The sequence below is a fragment of the Pezoporus flaviventris genome, unplaced genomic scaffold (assembly GCF_033815535.1).
Source record: "Pezoporus flaviventris isolate CSIRO_AGI_PZ_B2104156 unplaced genomic scaffold, CSIRO_AGI_Pfla_v1 ptg000016l, whole genome shotgun sequence".
Taxonomy (NCBI): Eukaryota; Metazoa; Chordata; class Aves; order Psittaciformes; family Psittacidae; genus Pezoporus; species Pezoporus flaviventris.
In genome coordinates, this window is record NW_026892564.1 from 572,576 (window position 1) to 590,819 (window position 18,244).

Genomic DNA, 18,244 nt, shown 5'->3' on the forward strand with positions numbered 1-18,244 from the left:
TCTGCTAAAATGCACGGTACTTCTAAGCTTCCCTTGGCCACTGCAGAACCAGAACTACTACAGGAGAATGAGCTTGATTCTCCTCAACTATTACCAATTAAGTTATTTAACAAGTGCCAGTCACAGTTGTGTAAATTTACTGAAAACAATGCAATGTAAAGGAAGTAATCTAGAAAGATTAATGGGTTGGTACTGCTCAGAGAACTTAAGTTTTGGTCAGTAGAACCCTTCCAACTTGATACTGACATACAGGAAAAAAGCTCCACTTTCCTTTAAGATTCCATATTCAACCATTTGGCTTGACATTTAAAAGAAGTACATCAACTTGGAGAATATTTGGCTCTGAAATTAATTTGGAGATAAATACAGTACTGAAAATACACTGTACAGGTGGGACTTGTAGATTACTTTTCAAAGTGTAGTCTGCAGTAAAGATTAATTGCATATTATTTAGGAGTGACAACAATATATTTTGACTGCAAGTGATCATTAAACTGGGAGAAATTGAGAAAAAGAGTACAGAAGCCCATGTGAAACTATTAAAAGAACTTTGTTCCAGGTCTCTGAATAGTAATCACCAAAGTATATATTGAAAACATGAAGACAATTTTTATCTTAGCTGAATACACAGTTGAAAAGTAAGCCCAGTTCATTCTCTTGACAGTACACACTGGATACTCTCTGAAGCAACTCTGTTAAAACATAAGGAAGAAATATTTCGCCTTTAATAGGAGTCTGAAGGTAAACTTGTTTTACAGTTTTTTATAAATTTTTCTTCACATGGCAGCATTGGAGCAAACTGGCATCTATGATCTTTGTAAGCCCAAGTAAGAGTGAAATAACTGCCACGCGGCAACTGTAAATTTAATCAAGGTTACATTCTCTGTGTGCTATTTGATTTAACCAGAAATTTTAATTTATAATAAAATATGAAATATACTTCCTGCCTAATTATTGTTGGGGTTTTTCACCAGAAGATGTCCTTAGTTACAATTATGAGAAAGTACTTTTTAGCAGAGAAAATTTCACACCTGAGAGAAATAAAAACAGAGTCAAAGTACCAAAAGAAAAAAATCAATAATGTTTTATTAACATATGCTTCAGAGAAGGAATACATAATAAATAACATTCCCCAAAATATTCCCAAAATAAAGCGGTACCCCAGAGCAAACCAGATGGAGCAGTAAGGCAATATGGGAAATGGCAGCACTGTAAGGAACTTGTCAGGAACTGTGTTCTGCTCACAACAATGTCAGCCTTTATCTCAGTTCCAGAGAGAGAAAATATCATGCACTTTCAGGAAGACATGTAAGCAGGGAAAATAATTATTTTTTAAATCCTCAGATCATCTCTCAGATGCTCTTGAACATGGAAATACAGAACCTGGAACACTTGCTAACAGTGTAGACCTTGTTTTGATTCCTTCTTAATTTTCAAACATTTAGAAATTCATTGGCTTTTCTTTGTATTCATTTCGGCATGTGTTTATTAGCTATATCAAATTCTTAGCTTAGTGTTTCATATACAGTGTTATCTTTGGCAGAAAATGAAAGATGCATGGACAATTTAAACACTGAACACTGATGTAGGGATGGATCGGCTTGTTACAAACTGATTTCCTCTCATCAAACTACATGGGTGAAAGATGAAGAAACAAAACGCAAAACCATGGTAGTCAACGTAGTGGCATACTAAATCATCTTCCAATCATTCTCAATAACTCTACAACTACAGCATGCTATCCTGATGGCCCCATCTGAGTTGATGATTTTTCACAATGTATTTCATGGCTTCCATCCCTACATGAGACTTTATTACTATCACATAGGAATAAAAAGCCATAAAACACTAGAGTGAATTTATCTTGATCAGATGCAATACTTATTTTCTTCACATGATTTCACCACCATTCCAAAACTAACTAATGATTTCATGCTACATTACTGAACATTTTAAACTACATTTCAATGACAAGAAAGACACTGAAATGGTTACATCACAAATTAACAGAGCTTTAGCCTTTAAACACATTCCTACCTACGAGAATCAAGAAACAATCACAAGACAACCATTTAATCCACTGATAAAAGACAGGACACCACATAAAAATATCACTTCCACATACATCTTTCAACACATAAGGAAAGACGAGACACAAAAGAAACTGGTATAGATTAAAGCTATGAAAGCACCACTACCAGCATCTTTTTAAACCTATTTTCCTTAGTAGCCTCCTTGCATGCATTCTAAAAAATTTAGACTCCATCCCTAGGACGTCTTTAAGGCATCTGAACTTAATTAGAGAAACAAAGCAAAATTCCCTGCTTATGGCACTGAAACAGCTACTTCCACAGAGCTGCTAGCTATCACAACTCACTCATTACTGGGACTTCTACCTTCTTGGCTACAATAAATTTACTATAGCTCCAAAGTCCATATTTCTCATGATGAAAGACCAAATGAGACAAATGATAATATATCCTTATTTTCTAAGCCAGACTATAATACTGAGGTCCTGGTCTGAAAACAGTTATTTATTAATGTAATTACTATTCATCTTATTACTACTAATTGGCCAAGTTGAAACACAAGTCTCTAGGGTCATTGAAAAGCCAATATAATAAATTTAACTGCCATTAGAAAATAATTTTGCTTGCACACTTGCAAGCAAACTTAGCTGCACCAGAAATGACTCTTAAAGTCTCCGTTTTACCAGAAGTATTTTACATTTTCCCAGCCATATAACCCCACTGTAACAGTACCAATATTAATTCCAATCTACTCTTTTGACACTAGAACTAAAAATTAACTCAGGTTTGATTTATATACTGCTATTCTTTCTTGCCTACCAAATCCTATTTCTTGCATACTATAATGTTGATAGCAGAGAAAAGAGCAAAAAATCATTAAATGAGAGGAAGTGCATAAATAAATTCAATTATCATGCATAAAACATGCAAATGATTTAAAGACTGCATATGAAACTCTAGTTTATATTCATTAATCTCAGGTTGCACTTTTGAGGGTGAAAGAGACACTAATTGGGTCCAGATTAATGCACTCCCAAACCTTCCAATTTGTTTTCAGGAGAGGGTTAAATGAGATGCATTAAAATAAACACAGCTGCTCAATTTCCCCAGCCCTGCTTCATTTGTGGGAAAAAGACAAACTAAAAAGTATATTGCAGGCTTGGTGTACTGAGAATTTGTGCTTTTTCTGTGCTCCTCAGGACTGCCACTTACCCACTGCAGCTCCTTGGTTGTGTGGTTTTTTGGGGGGTTGGTTTGGTCTGGCTAGGAAGACAACTTTGCACTGGAAATTAGTCCAATAACCAAGCTAGCGTCTTGACATGAAGAACAGGCCAGGAGTGTTTGGCCTCTCCTAAACCCTGCCCTGTTTTCTTCCCTTTCCTACCCTGAATGATGCTGCAGATGGACCATTTTAAACTGCATGCAGTCCATTCTTAAAAGGCTCAGTCTGAAGCTGCCATGCACGTTGCTGCCATGCAGCCCTGTTAGGTGGGAAAGGGATTCACGAGAGGGCTTTGCTCACCCAGCCAGGAGAAACACAATACATACCGGGGCAAACCCTTTTGACCCACCACCTGCTCTGGGTTTTGCTGCCCAGGGACTCCTCCCAGCTTCTGCTGAATTGGCTGGGTATAAAATAGCGGTTCCCAGCTCCCCCTTCCCTCTCCCACTAGAGCTGTGTGCTGATCCCTGCCACTTGCCTTTGTGCAGGGGGCACCCAGGGACAAGCCGCTGAGAACACAACCAGCACCCACAGCAGCAGACGAAGGGGAAGCGGTGCTCCTGGGGCTGATCCTGCCTCAGGAGAAAAGGAAGCACATGGGAAGGGAAATAGGGGTTTGGCCCAGAAAAATAAAGTAGGGAAGGGCCCTTTCCCATCTACTGGCAGAGGAAGGTTAAACAAAGCAAACAAAAAGAAGGTCACCAAACTAATTTCATACTGAAACCAATGAATTCGGATGAGAGACCCAAAGGGGAAAGGTTAGGGTGGTATCAGTGACATAATTTCTCTTCCCTTTTGTTAAAATGATGGGAAATTAAACCCCTCCAGGACAATGGGACACACTTTCAGCAGGGTGGGAGGCATTTAAAATTTTACATTTCTCTGATTTTTTAAATGTTATCCTCCTGAACTGCAGACATTACACCATAAAAGCACAAAAACACATACATGTAGACTCAAACATATATTCACATATATGGTTTCAGACACAGACCCACTTCTGTTGACAACCTGATTCTAAGAGCTTTTTATTAGAATTAATTTCTGCAGGTTTGCAGATGCTAAATTAGTTGCAATAAATAACAACAATAAGGCTGAAATCTGTCAACATCTTGACAAATATTCACAGAGCCATTTAGTTAGGAAATACGCTTATGATATTCATTGCTCCTAAAAGAGAAAATGATTATACAGTAACTAAACCCTAAGTAAGAGCTAAAGATATTCACCTCATGAAGCCATTTCTCAACTAGCCCCTTGGCACTTGCTGGAATTATTCGCAGCACGAGCTCTACTTTTTCATTTTCTGCTGACTCCATGTGGGTAATTTCTTTCTCGTGATTAAAAGTGAGCTTGGCAATTCCTTCAAAGCATTTCCTTAGGTGTGGTTGGACTTGGAGTGGATCCTTTATCTCAGAAAGGATTCCTGAGAGATCGCTGTTGCATCCAGAGAAAAATCCTGAAAAATGATAAAAAATTAACTTTAGAAGTACTTATATAAATGTATTTTAAACCAACACCGACAGCAGACATGAAATGGGCTGTTTACCTTGGAAAGAATAGTCTTTTCTTTGCCAAATAATCATTCAAGGCCTTCCTGAATGTCATCCAAAAGTGATTCTGCCTCCTTCAACTTATCCAGCATCTGGGGCTGCGAGATAACCCTCATGGCATTGGTCTCCTTCACTGACTCCTTCGTTATTAGCCTCCTGGTGGGTGAGATAGAATACAGTGAATGTAATAACCATACTTCACACAACAGGCTTTCTCTCTCTTTTTTAAATTGAAAATCCCCTTATTACAAAACAAGGGGTGTTCTTTTTCTTCTACCTTTAAGTAGGACTGCCACATTCATTGCTTTTTACAAAAACGCAGCTGCTTTTTAAGCTACAGATAAATAGAATCTGCTAGGCAGTAATTCTGCTCAGTCTGAATGCATTATTTTCTAAGTCACTTTAGCAAGGGACTTTTTATTATAAACTGGAATGAACAAGGAAAGTCCTTTTCTCAACTAATTACGACCTCGCTTTGTTCTATTCTATTAACTTACAATGCCAGATTGATCAGCTTCTTTTTTTTGTTGTTGTTGGTTTTTTTGTTTTTTTTTCCTTCAGTCAGTTCAATAAATTAACGTACTTTTCCTGGGAAATTAGAGAGCTAATTATTAAGGCTTTATAGATTAATGATGAAAATATAAATAACACAGAACAATAAAGAATGGTGTATCAATAGCATTCACACAATCCCTTTGATGTGCACAATGCAATCTCCCATTTTAACACCACTAATGCATGGACAGAAGTTACTTTGACTCAATCAACAGAACGTTCCTCTCATCAAGATTTGTTAAACTAGGTATTTTTTAAGAACTGAGGAAAAAGAGCAAAGCTGAAACACAGTTTTTCATTTACCTATCCCTGGCACCCATTTTGTTTTCCTTTTGATGGACTTTCAATTAATAAAGATCATAAATGACAGAATAGAAAACAAAGCTATAAAACCAGACATTAAACCACAGACATAAGGACTTCTATTGTTACTTTTCCTACTATAAAACATAATGTAGTATGTTTTATTTGAAAAATAGTTGCATTTAATTTTTATTATTAATTTTTTTAAATCCATTACTTTCAAGAATTGCTTAGTTTGCAAAGAAGAGATTGATCTTCTCCAGTAATACCAAAAACCAGAATAGAGTTCTGAGGTTTCAGGATCTTCAGTGATCCAGGAAGCTTGGCTTTGGCAAAGGAAAAACTATTCAACTACATTCCAAGGGGACAACAGATTTAGCTCAATTGTTGTCCACAGCTTGTAACTACTGGTAAACAACCACTTCAATAAATGAAATGTAAACACAGATATCACCACAGAGTTCCTTTTATGCAACATATACTGTGATAAACAGAATGTAAATAAATAGGAAGGAAAAAAAAATCCTTTCTCCTTCTCATTTCAAATTTGCTTTCCACACTTATGAGCTGAAAATCATCAGTATGGTAGAAAGAACTGTCGATGGAACTGCTTCTGTCCAGCATTCAGGATTACAAATTAGAAAGAGTCCTGGAAACAAGAACTTGCCCAGTGGAAAAAACCTCACACTGCCACCATCTTAATTCAAAATAATCCCATCCCTATGTATTTCTGCCTGAAATATTATGAGGTGTATTTATTATACATTTTTCAAGCACCTACTGTAAGAAGAAATATACATACAGTCAAAACCAGAGTCATTGCTTTCAGATGCTAAAACTGGCTTCTTCCATGAGGCATTTTAGTCCTCTGATACACCTGGCAAACTATGGACCCTTTTGGGTTGCTGGTCTCCACATCTGGAGGCCAACCTGAATGCTGGAGTGCCAGGAGAAGACTAATTCATGTAGAATTAAGAGCAGCAAAACTGTTCTTCTAAGGAATAACTTCTACATATATCAGTTGAGCTTCCACAATTTGAAAGTAAATCAACATATCTGCACAAATATTCATTTAATTGACTATAATTTAGTGACAAGTTGTGTGTTTGTATACATCCTTTCATATTATCTCCAACAACATCTAGCCCACTGCCAATATAGTTATCTTTTGTACTAAACTCATAAAATAATTTTGAAATGCTTATTCCTGCTTGCCTAAAAATATATCTGGAGCAGTCCATTTAGCAACACTTCTTTTCATGATGTGACAGTAAGGACACTAAAGAAACAACAAGAAGGCTTGCCAATGTGGGATTCTCTTTTCCTTAAATTAATTTCAGAATTAAAGATATACTCAACATATGACTGGCTTTGAGATTACTGAGTATCCCACTTTTAACACGGCTAATATCAATGATATTGGTACATTATGACTTAAAATGAACCTATTTTATTTCAGCTGAATCAGTTTAAGACAATGAAATAGACTGCACCCTGTGGTCATCCTCTTCTGAGGACAGTTTTTTGCTGAAGCCAAGGTTATGATGGAAAATGATTAAGAAACTCAACAAACATTATAGGCCTACTAGGGGTCCATTTACATACAGGGACAATATCTATAAACTCCCAGTTCTGTGCTTAATCCATCTGACCATGTTCCCCTACACTTTGGAGGGGAGAATCGAAACAAAAATGAAAAAAACCCACCACCTGTCCTTACCAAATCTCTTTGTAGCTACTGCTTTGTCATGTGATTATACGTAAGCTAGCTGCATATGTCTTCAACTATATTTCTTGCATGATTAAAAGCAAATGTTTTACAGGTGCTTTTTGATATGCGTTCACTTTCAATATTCTGCAGGTCATTCAACAGCATATCAGATATAACTAAACACAGACTTAAAACTCGGGGGAAGAAACAGCAGCAAAAGCCAATTTTGTGACCTTCCCTTACCTGAAATGAAACAAATCTCTAGGTCCTAACCACATGGGGAATAAGTTAAAAGCCAAGAGCTTACCATTTCTTATTGACAGCGCTCCTCATGCTGTCCTGAAGTTACTTGTGAACCGTAACTTGAAGTCACTACTCCAACATACCCTGCGCAAGTCACTAAAATGAAAACAAATATCCAAATGAGTTGAAAAGAAATCACTTTCTCCTAGATATAAAATATTTGCCATCAAAATACTCTAGTAAATATTTTGCTAAAAATATCCTTTATTCATTTCCAGTTTTACTTCATGGAGTACAGCAAGAAACAAGCCATGCATAAATACTTGTTTGCCTTTCTCACTCGAATGATTCACTAACTTGCTGGAAGGTTGTGTCTCTATTGTTTCTGAGCTCGCATCACAAAAACTAAACAGAAGTCAATTTAAGACAATGAACTTGAAACTTTATTTCCCCCTTGGTATTCTAAGGTGGCACAGCTAAGTTGGAAAACTTTTAAATAATGAAAGTCACTGAAGCCTAAATCACATACAATAGTGAAAGCCGAGATGCGAGATGGAGATGAAATGTAAAAGCTAATTAAATTCAACAAGAGCCTCTCAAAGGCAACATACCAGCTTAGCTCCCATGCTAATATTTCGTTTTGAAGGGTGCAGTAAATGGAAGGCCTTTCATGGCTGCACATTTCACAATGTGATCCCCAAGCTAAACCTGAGAAGGGAGAAAAAAAGAAAAAAAGATTAGATGCATGGATTACTGTACTGAATAGACGCCAAGGCCAAGATAAAAAGAATAGATAAGTTAGGGCTTCTGAGGAGCTAAATTTGAAGCCAACCAGCAAAATGGATTGAACCTTATTACCCCTAGTCACTGAGAAATTCCCTAGACAGTTGGATGTAATTTGAAAAGGTCAGAAAAAAATTTCCCTCACAGTATTATTGCTTCATGGTTTAAGGGTGCACGTTTGTGAGATGCCAGCTCTAATAATTTTTATTGACTTGCTCTAGAGAGACAGAGAGATGCACAGGGAGGCAAGACAGATGGATAAGACATATCCTACCTTTGTTTCCAGTTCTAAACATACCACAGTGTTAGGTATGTTTTAATATTAATCATTTGAGTTTATCCTTTGCCATCTCTGAAAAGAATGTGCCTTGTTTCTCTAAATCAGCCACAAAAGGGGGAAAAGAACCTGTGCATATCATTGGAAACTTGCTACAGTTTTTCATATTTAATCTGAGCGTTCATCGAATTCCATGTGAATCTGAAATATATAACTGAAATTCAGTAAGTGTAATAGGATTTCCTAGTCAATTTTAGGTAAGCTCAGTTGATTTTTCTTTTCACCTAAAGGGGAGCAGCTCTCACTGAACAGATTATAAGAATGACCTTGAACACACTGATAGTACAACCTTTGTTATCAGTGTGGCTGAACTGGAGGGAAAAAAAGAAGAAAAAAAAAAAAAGGCAAAGCCACCCCAATTAAAAGCATTAAATTCGTTGACATAGCATACACAGATGCTCATAATCAAATATGAACATTTGCTAACATTACACTTACAGTCAATTTTTCTGTCATGCAATTAAAATCAAAGGAGATTTAACAACACAAAAGCAGAATTACCCACCCCAACCCCTACAAAAGTTTAATTAACATTAGATTTTCTTTTGCTCAGAAGACATTTGTCTTCCATTCGTAATACAAATCATCAGTATTCACTCTGAATTCACTGCAAATGCAATTTTAATGGTCATTAAAGTACAGCTCTATAAGCTCCTCTACTGTATTATGTTTACGGAGCCCACCTGAAAGCTGACTAAACTGTTTCCACTTGGATAAGAAAGCCATTTCCATATGGTCATGTTCCCTCCCTCAAAGCTCTATATATTCCTAGAGTAACAAGAAATTGCAGTGGAAGAGTCACATATATATTCACTCCTCCAGAACTTTGTAACTCTGAAAGGAAATCAAAACGGCTTAGCTGCAGTGAGGAACAAAAAGCATGGGAACTGTTCCTCTAATGGAAGCTAATACTTTAAATTGAAATGGGGCTGTTCTCGAATAGAAAAGACACATGGACCATTTAAATGCAATACTTTCTTCAACAATTTAGGAAGCTTTTGAAAAAGGACATGTGCACCTATTTATACAGAAATATGGAAAGGGGACTGGGGAGAGGTAATCCCATACTAGATTTATAATGATTTAGCCTCTACTACTCTTTCTTTTTATCACGCTCTCACTGTCAGCTTCAGGATGATGCTGAAACAGAATAGGAATTTAGACTTTTTAAGATCACAGATGTGTAACTACAGAGGAACTTTCTGGTTTCTGCAGCAACATGACAATATTGTGATTTTTACTCCTCTAACTTTTTAACAACAGGAGTGATAGAGAAATTAAGTTCTGTCATCCCCCTCATGAACCCTGTGAGGCTTTTTACCAAAAAAACCACAAACCCTTATTCATCATTAAAATAGGGAACGGTCAAGGAAAAAAAAAAAAAAAATTCTTTTCAGAGGCTCAATTTCCAATGGATATTCCTCCAACATATTTTGATGTCGTTTGCAACACAGTAATGTGATGCCACCTAATTCTATCTTTGTGAGACCCTCACTTATTTTGTCCCTTCTCTCAAATCAGCCAGGATTCAAAGACTACTTAAAAAATTGAAAGAGTGTCTTCAAGATTTTATTTTTTTTTAAAGCTTAATATAGGAAGAAAGCACAGAAAACATTCCAGCTTCCTACATCACACTGAGGCAACTAAGCCCATTTTGCATTCTACAGAATAGATCTGTTCAGTTTCCTTAAAGGTCTTTTCCAACCTAAATGATTCTATGATTCTGTGTCAGTTAAATATTTACTAACAATTTGCTCTGTCTTAAAAGCCACTCTCTCATGTGCATAATTTCAGCCTGCCAATTTTGTGTTATACAGAAGAATTAAAGCACTCAAAAAAGGCTGTAGTACACTTACTAGATATAATGTTTATGTCTTAAATAAATACCCACTCATTCTTAAAATAAATTACACCTTCTTAAAGACATAAGACCCAACTTGTGGATTTACTATGCATAAAAATCCATCTTACCAAATTCTCTCATGCAAACACAGATTCAGCTCCCAGCTCCAGTATCATTAAAATTAACTTCCAACAAATTAGGTTTGGGAACAATGAAATGCAATTAAAATACTGTATGTGCTGCAGCAGAAACTGATAAGATTTTATGCATGTTTAGTGGGCAGAAAGAGAAAATCTTTTCTTGTAATTAAAGTCTCTAATGAAGGATGTCTAAAACCATGTATAGGTACAGAAAGAATTTATAACCAATTTTTTCTCTCAGCATTTCAACCAGTAATTCAATGTTGATTGATCACATGGAGAATGCGAACCTGAATATTTGCATCATCAACAGCTGCTAACACATGAATTTTTCTGTCTTTCTGAGAAAAAAAGTGAATATATCATTCTAATCGGCAGTCATTTTCAGTGGCCAGAAAGAATCTTTCTTTGGTGAACTGTTGAATGTTCTCCAAGTTGTACACACAACAAATAATTACATAACAAAATAGAATCCTTGTTTTTGCACATTAGTTTTTTGTTATTAGAACTTCAGAGGTCTAGCCATGCCACTCAAGTCTTGGAAGGCCGATGCAAGGACTGTGAGAAGGAAGCCCTTCGGCTCATTGTAGGAGAGGATCAGGTTCAAGGCCATCTTAGGAACCTGAATGTGCACAAGTCCATGGGACATGATGAAATCCATCTGTGTATCCCAAAGAAAATGGTGAATGAAATTGCTAGAACACTGCCCAGCATATTTGAAAAAACATGGCAGTCAGATGAAGTTCCCAATGAGTGGAAAAAGGGAAATATAACACCCATTTTCAAGAAGGGGAAAATGGATGACCCGGGGAATTACAGACCAGTCAGTCTCACCTCTGTGCCTGGCAAAATCTTGGAGCAGATTCTCCTGGAAGGCATGCTAAGGAACATGAAAAACAAGGCAGTTGGCGACAGCCAGCATGGCTTCAGTAAGGGCAAATCCTGCCTGACCAATTTGGTGGCCTTCTATGATGGGGCTGCATAACTGATGAGTAGGGGCAAAGCAGCTGACATCATCTACCTGAACTTGTGCAAAGCTTGCACTGTCCTGCATGACATCCTTGTCTATAAACTGGAGAGACTGCAATTTAGTGGATGGACCACTTAGTGGATGAGGAATTGGCTGGATGGCCGCACACAAACAGTTGTGGTCAATGGCTCAATGTCCACATGGAGACCAGTAAGGAGTGGTGTCCCTCAGGGTTCGATGCTGGGACCGATACTGTTCAACATCTTTGTTGGTGACATGGACAGTGGGATTGAGTGCACCCTCAGCAAATGTGCCAATGACACCAAGCTGTGTGGTTCAGTTGATACGCTGGAGGGAAGGAATGCCATCGAGACGGACCTCAACACGCTTGTGAGGTGGGCTGATGCCAACCTTATGAAGTTCAACCAAGCCAACTGCATGGTCCTACATCTGGGTCAGGGCAATCCCAAGCACAGCTACAGGTTGGGTGGAGAAGAGATTCAGAGCAGCCCTGTGGAGGATTTAGGGGTGCTGGTCAATGAAAAACAACATAAGCCAGCTTTAGTGCGTGCTCACAGCCCAGAAAGCCAACCTCTACTCTGCTCTCATGAGACCTCACTTGGAGTATTGTGTACAGTTCTGGTGTCCTCAACATAAAAAGGACATGGAACTGTTGGAACAAGCCCAGAGGAGGCCACGAGGATGATCAGGGGACTGGAGCACCTCCCGTATGAAGACAGGCTGAGAAAGTTGGGGCTGTTCAGCCTGGAGAAGAGAAGGCTGCGTGGAGACCTCATAGCAGCCTTCCAGTATCTGAAGGGGCCTGCAAGGATTCCAGAGAGGGACTCTTCATCAGAGACTGTAGTGATAGGACAAGGTGTAACAGGTTAAAACTTAAACAGGGAAATTTTAGATTGGATATAAGGAAGAAGTTCTTCAGTGTGAGAGTGGTGAGGCACTGGAATAGGTTGCCCAGGGAGGTTGTGAATGCTCCATCCCTGGCAGTGTTCAAGGCCAGATTGGACAGAGTCTTGAGTGACATGGTTTAGTATGAGGTGCCCCTCCCCATGGCAGGGGGGTTGGAACGAGATGATCTTAAGGTCCTTTCCAACCCTAATTGTTCTATGATTCTGTGATAACTTATTTTGGAACCCAGAACATATGGGTGAGTGAAATGCTTGGCTGCCCTACAAAAGTATAATGGAGATGCAGCCAAGTTCTCCTCATGCTGTTCATCATCTCATCAAACAAAGTAAAGTTTATATAATGCAGTACAAACACCACAGATTTCTTTTTCAAATTTGTTTTGCGAAAAGATGTGTGTCTTTTTTAGGCCTCTGACTTCAGTCTGAGTGAAGTTCACTCTCTGTGGGTTCTACTGCAAAAGTTCAGTTTTAAAATAATTTAGACATAGTAGCCACGGTAAGAAAATCTCTTTTTAAGGTCAGGCTTTCCTTAATGTCTATACTGTTAATTCAGGAGTTCAATCATTTGTTTAACATAGGTTTGGTGAACCACTTTTCACTTTCTGATGTGACAGAACACTGACCCCTCCCCAGCCACACCAAAGCTAGAAAGGAGTAGTATGCATTTTCTTTTTGTTGGATTCCCTTTTTTGTCAAGCAAAACCAACCTTTCAGTTATGTAATATGCGTATATAAATATGTATACATCTATAAATATTTAATATTTATATGACAAGTAAGGCCCAGAATGAATGGTCTTTGTACTGTACAAGCAACAGTCGATATAACTGTTGCCCTGAAAAACTTAAAAACTATCATTTTTGATTATATTTTAGCTGCCCATGACAATGACATTCCATTATTTGTTCACTTTACAGTGTACGGCACTGACACACAAGCACAACCATTAAAATGGTACTGTTGATATTTATGGTTCTCCTCCATGACATGTAGCTTGTACAAAAGCACTGTTATATTTTATTATTTGTATCGAAGTTGTACCAGGAGCCCGCAGCTAGGAGAACAACACCACAATACAGACTAGAACCCATCACATTCTTCACTTTGGTCTCTCAGAGGCCTCACAGCTGATCCAGATGAAACAGAAGTTGGAAATGAAAGAGAAACCAAGTGACTTTCCTAAAAACTTCTTTTTATCCCTCCTCCACACATGCATGGAGACACATCTTTTTTTTAAAAAGAGATGAAAGAGCACTTACAGAGATATATATTGTTCAAGTAAGGAATCAAAGTTTGTACTATGAGGAAATGGGGAAATAATTAAGATCATGCATAACATCTTACAACACACTGACATGGTTGAAGGCAGACTCAAGCTGTGCAGATCCAAAAGGAAAAGGATAATCATGGCAAAAAAAAATTAAAACTATACAATCTAACAGAAAAAAGGTAATGATGGTATCAAAATTTTCTTTTTCATATCCGAGAACTCATGTGCTTGAAAGGAAATATTTTGTTCTACTGGGAATTTGGCTGAGCCTCCTTCCTTCTTTCCAAAAGTACAGTTCTCACACTCAAAACCAAAATTAATATAAAAATAGTCTGATACTACTCTAGAGACTAAGAAGCATACAGAAAATTTTCATCTAAAAGAAAAATAACTTTTTTTTTGCAGGATATGTGGAAAAAGAAAATGGGAAATGTTGAAAAAATGCTCCAAATTTTGGAATGACGGTGACTCAAAGTGGAATTGGCAAGAAAAAGAAGAGTGAGGTGATGAGATCTTAAAAATCTCCATGTGATCTTTGCAGACATTTTGATGGACTGTGCATGTGTACCTGCACACACATGAATATACCAAATGCAAATAGAAACACACTCACTATACTATGCAAAACACAACTTTTTACGCAGGCTTATTCACTAGTCTAAATGCACTTAGGCATATTTTTATCTGCTCATGTAATTTTCCTTCTGAGAGTTTGCAGGCTTAGAAAAGGCATTATTCAAAAGTCATGTAACTTATAACACCCAAATGAAATGTCCTATGTTTAGGGCAACATAAAAATGCCACACGCAGACTGGTTCAAAACTACCACAGAGGCATCAGTCAGCACATACACACTCTGGAAAGAATCAAACTAAATGCAAATATGGATACTGCTTATTCTACTTCTCAAATTGCACAACTGAAAATTGACACCTGAAATAGTTCATTAATAGACAATCTAACATAAGAAAATTTACTGTCTCATGTTGAGGTTTATTCATTTCATGACAGTTCTGTCTAAAATACAAACTGGCCCAAAGTATGTATATCATAGGTTCATACACATGCATACTCACGTGCACACACACACAGAGTATTTGCTAGAAGAGAAGATTCCAGCAGCATTGATTTAATCCTCAATGTCCAGTGCAGATGGAGGAAATAATAATAAATGTAATAAAGTAATAAATGAAGGACTATGAAATACATAATAAAAATGAAGGAGAATGTAGTCAGAGTGGAGCTATGCAAAGACTAAAAGAAGACTAGAACTTTCAAGTGTGATTGACAAAGGAGCTAATAGAGTAAACTAAGAAGGAAATTTATTTACCTAACTGAGTCTTCCTTTCTGAACATTCCTCCTGCACAGACATGGACCACCACACAAAAACCAGAATATATCTCCTCTGACAGAGAATATTGTACTGACTTACCCCAGTTTTACTTCTCTTACTATCTCACGTGATTTTATACAGTTGAAAGTAATTTTAGATAAAAAGATTTTATTGTAATTCATGCATAGAAATTATGTCACAGAATGATGTTGTCTGTATTAAAGAACAGAGAAAACTTTAGGAAATTTAATTTAAAAGTAGACGCAGCAAAAACCAGTAATGAGAAAAAGAAGAAATGTTTTGTTCTCAGTTTTGATGTGATGGAAGCACAAGAAATTGAACAATAGAAGTAGACTAAAAGTGACTTAAAAAAAAAAAAAAAGATCAAGTGAATAACTGAATTGTACGTGCTTTCCTGCAAGTGAATGCAAGGTGTTCCTGTAAACTTATAACAAAAAAAGTACTTCAGAACACAGGCAGACCAGACCTCAAAATTCCATCATACTGAATTAAGATAGATATGAAAAATGTCAATTATTATTTATAAAAGCAGAGGATGCTTTTTGATTTGCAGTCTATAAAGAGATTTCCCAGTACAGCAATAGCATGCTCCTTGCTTTGAGTAGTACCTTGGCAAGTTGAAGAGGTAGCCAATAGAGCCAATACTGACACATTAATTGCTTTGAAGATCAGAAACAGTGCACTGAGTTCACAACAGCAGAAACCTTGAATCCAGTGGAAACATCACAACAGAGGGGATCAGTTGCGGTCAATGGCTCAATGTCCACATGGAGACCAGTAAGGAGTGGCGTCCCTCAGGGATCGGTGTTGGGACCGGTCTTGTTTAACATCTTCATCGCTGACACAGACAGTGGGATTGAGTGTGCCCTCAGCAAGTTTGCCAATGACACCAAGCTGTGTGGTTCGGTTGATACCCTGGAGGGAAGGAATGCCATCCAGAGGGACCTTGACACGCTTGTGAGGTGGGCTGATGCCAACCTCATGAAGTTTAACCATGCCAAGTGCAAGGTCCTGCACCTGGGTCAGAGCAATCCCAGGCACAGCTACAGGTTGGGCAGAGAAGAGATTCAGAGCAGTCGTGTGGAGAAGGACTTGGGGGTGTTGGTTGATGAGAAAATGAACATGAGCCGGCAGTGTATGCGCTTGCAGCCCAGAAAGCCAACCATATCCTGGGCTGCATCAAAAGGAGTGTGACCAGCAGGTCGAAGGAGGTGATCCTGCCCCTCTACTCTGCTCTTGTGAGACCTCACCTGGAGTACTGTGTGCAGTTCTGGTGTCCTCAACATAAAAAGGACATGGAACTGTTGGAACAAGTCCAGAGAAGGGCCATGAGGATGATCAGGGGACTGGAGCACCTCCCGTTTGAAGACAGGCTGAGGAAGTTGGGGCTGTTCAGCCTGGAGAAGAGAAGGCTGCATGGAGACCTCATAGCAGCCTTCCAGTATCTGAAGGGGGCCTATAGGGATGCTGGAGACGGACTCTTCATTAGAAACTGTAGTGATAGGACAAGGGGTAATGGGTTAAAACTTAAACAGGGGAAGTTTAGATTGGATATAAGAAGGAAATTCTTTCCTGTTAGGGTGGTGAGGCACTGGAATAGGTTGCCCAGGGAGGTTGTGAATGTTCCATCCCTGGCAGTGTTCAAGACCAGGTTGGACGAGGCCTTGTGTGATATGATTTAGTAAGGTGTCCCTCCCCATGGCAGGGGTGTTGGAAATAGATGATCTAAAGGTCCTTTCCAACCCTAATTATTCTATGATTCTGTGATTCTAAGATACCATACACACCTTTAATTTCTTGGACAGAAACAAGATCCCATTGTAATGCTAAGTCAACTTCTGCAGCTGTATCATATAGATGTCCTGAGTAGCAGCTGATCAACCAGCTGAATTAAAGGTTACAGAAAGGTAGAAATATCATTTAGGTTCTGTATGTTCTCTTAAATTGTTTATCTGCAGTTGCTGCCATTAAGATTCTGGCCTTAACTCCTGTTCTGAAGGCTCAAAGCAAATACTGCACTCTCAGTGATTCTGCTCTCAAATGATGGTTGAGTAAAGGTCAAAGTTTGGAGAGATTTTCTGCATCAAGCGTTGGCTTTCTCAAAACCTTTATGTGGAAGCTGCTACCTTACTTTCTTTGGAAAAAAGTCCTCAGTAGATCCTTTTAAATAATCTGTTCTTCCTTTAGACTACCAGTCTAATTTATTTCAATATTTTACTGGTTAAAGTGATCATTAGATGGAACTTTTCAGGAGTTTTTCAAGTTCCATCTCAAAACTTGTTTGGATTTATATGTCCTCCTCTTCCCCTTTCTGCGCTCCAGAAGGTAATGCTTCTCATTTACTCTTTCAGCTGCACCTTGCATAAGGAAGTCAAGCTTTATTGAGAGTGGTGAAATACTTGTCATTAAATGGTCTAGTATCACATTTTATGACTCAGAACTCCTGATAAATATGATTTATTTGGGATAAAAGCTCTTTTCTAGGTCAGATGTCTGGACTGAAGAGACAGTTCATTATAGAGGATCACTTATATATTTCAACTGTAATAAGAACAAAGTGATTCTTTTATCAGTGTGGTCCACAACTGACTCGCACCACTACTGTTCTCCTCTTTAGCCTGAGTTAATTGCCAGCTGAACAATGTGGTTATGTGTGGCTGATTTATTTAGGCATATGCTCCATCTGTAAAGCCTACACCAATGAAGTACAAGAGGCCATGACAAGGATTCACGTATAAAGTTCGGGAGCTTAGATAATTACTTGCAGAAAATATGATCAGCTCTACGTGTCAGCTTACACAAAAACAGAGCTATTGAACCTTTTGAAAAGGGATCATAGTGCTCCCAAAATTAAGTAACCAAGCAAAATTCTCTTCACTATGTTCACCATAACTGTGGAATAACAGTCAGTTTTCCCATTGCAACAGACAGAAGAAGACAGATTCTGACCAAATTAGGTCAAAAGATCTGATACTTATTACAACTATAGCCATAGCTACCTAC

The 18,244-nt window shown here is 38.0% G+C and overlaps 1 long non-coding RNA gene across 1 annotated transcript in view; it reads right to left on the reverse strand.

Annotated features, from left to right (window-relative positions):
- Positions 1–3,547: 3,547 nt before the first annotated feature.
- Positions 3,548–18,244, reverse strand: part of LOC133269874 (uncharacterized) — a 66,876-nt gene continuing 52,179 nt past the window's right edge. Inside the window, exons 5-8 of the long non-coding RNA XR_009743582.1 lie at positions 8,229–8,325; positions 7,682–7,773; positions 4,802–4,961; positions 3,548–4,711 (exon numbers count right to left, since the gene is read on the reverse strand). This is a non-coding gene — a long non-coding RNA (uncharacterized LOC133269874). The remainder of the gene's footprint in view (positions 4,712–4,801; positions 4,962–7,681; positions 7,774–8,228; positions 8,326–18,244) is intronic.